This window comes from Phaseolus vulgaris, chromosome 2, assembly GCF_000499845.2.
Source record: "Phaseolus vulgaris cultivar G19833 chromosome 2, P. vulgaris v2.0, whole genome shotgun sequence".
Classification (NCBI taxonomy): domain Eukaryota; kingdom Viridiplantae; phylum Streptophyta; class Magnoliopsida; order Fabales; family Fabaceae; genus Phaseolus; species Phaseolus vulgaris.
In genome coordinates, this window is record NC_023758.2 from 22,245,043 (window position 1) to 22,246,769 (window position 1,727).

Here is a 1,727-nt window from a genome sequence, read left to right on the forward strand (position 1 = left end):
TTATGATCGATAAGCATATATATACCGAAAACACTTTTATCTCATTAATTTGTTATTATCTTCAATATATGTGTCCTCTCCTAAGAAATGTTGTATGAAGGTCATCCCGTTTCACCTCGTGATTTCAAGAAACATTTGACCTAATCTATATTTGATGCCACAATCTTTTGTTGGTGACTTTTTTTCTTCACCAATTTAGATAACAAGTCGGTGTGAAGACTATATTATGGTGAGTTATGTTCAATGTTGTAAACCTTTGTTTATGTTCCTGCCGGTTGACTCTGACGGCAGCCTTCGACCTCTCTATCTCCGCTTGAGAATCGTACTTTCTTGATCAAAGAATCTCTCACCTGCAAAGACAAAAGGGCGTCTTGACAGCCGTTTGCACTCGACGTTCAAGTCAGTATAAGGGCAAAGAAACACCAAGTGTATAAATTAGTTTCAGTCTTAGAAACTTTGTACCTTGCTAGGGTTTTGGCACCCTTTATATAGGTTGAAACTAGGGTTTACCTTTGTGTTGTTACCCTTGTCTAGGGTTCCTTGGGGAACGTTCTTGCGCCGCTATTTACATAATCTTAGTGTATCTGGCACATAAACCCTTAACTGGAGTGCAACGACTAACAAAGTGGCCGCCTGGGTACCAACTTGTGCACCTAATCTCTGGCGTCATTTGTTTTTGCGGGTGCCCTAAGTATTCACGTGTCATGCATGCAATTTTCCTTGGAAACCCTAATCCTAATGGTCCTTAGCGCCTCCTAGGAGCCTTCTCACGTGTCGCGCCTGTATGTGCTATACACACCACGTGCATGGATCCCTCGTGACTTAGGCTTTTCCCTTATATGATGTTTTAACTGATAACTTAGTATAATACTAGGGTCCACCTTACATGGCCCACTATAACGTTCAAACTGTCAATGTCCGATCTCTCTCCCTATTGACGAGGTCTGATGTCGATCTCCAACACCGGGGTCTATGGTATCGATGTCCGAAGACTGACCAATCTCCTGATAGGTGCGTCTGGGCCCCCCCTTACATGGCCCCCTTCCACTGTCAAGCACCGGTGTGCGGTGTCTAAGGTCAGTCTCTGAAACTGATGACCGAGTACTGGTCGGGACAGTTTACTTTAATCCTTCCTTAAGTTGTAAACTAACAAAATGAAGAACTCAGACCTAGCTGACATTGTAAGCCAAAATATAGTGGGTATGTTCAAGACAGTCATAGAACGCATTCATGTATGTTTTATTTTTCACTTCCTTTATATTATGCATAACTTTTAATATTTTACTGAATCCTAATACTTTTAACCTTTTAATCATTCAGTGTACAAGTTTGAAGATCTTGTGGACTGTGGGTTTGCAATAATATTTGATGGAGAACTAGGTCATGTATGGACTCTTGATGACCATAGAGGAAATTTACTCAAGGTATTTTACAATATGGACATGCACTATCCGAAGATTGTTGATAATTAGGATGAACTACATAAGTTATATGTCTTGAAAGGATTTCATGACATCCTATTCCGTTATGTGGAGATAACTATTTTCATATAACAGTATTTAAGTGTTCATTGTACGATGATACTGTGATAGAGTTCTTTAGGAACATTGAAGGTCGGAACCCACTAACCTATAATCCCATGGTGCATTTTACAGTAACCCTCTTTACTTCAATTTACACCGCAAATCATTTGGTAATTTCTTATAAAAGACTTGTGCTTTAGTTAT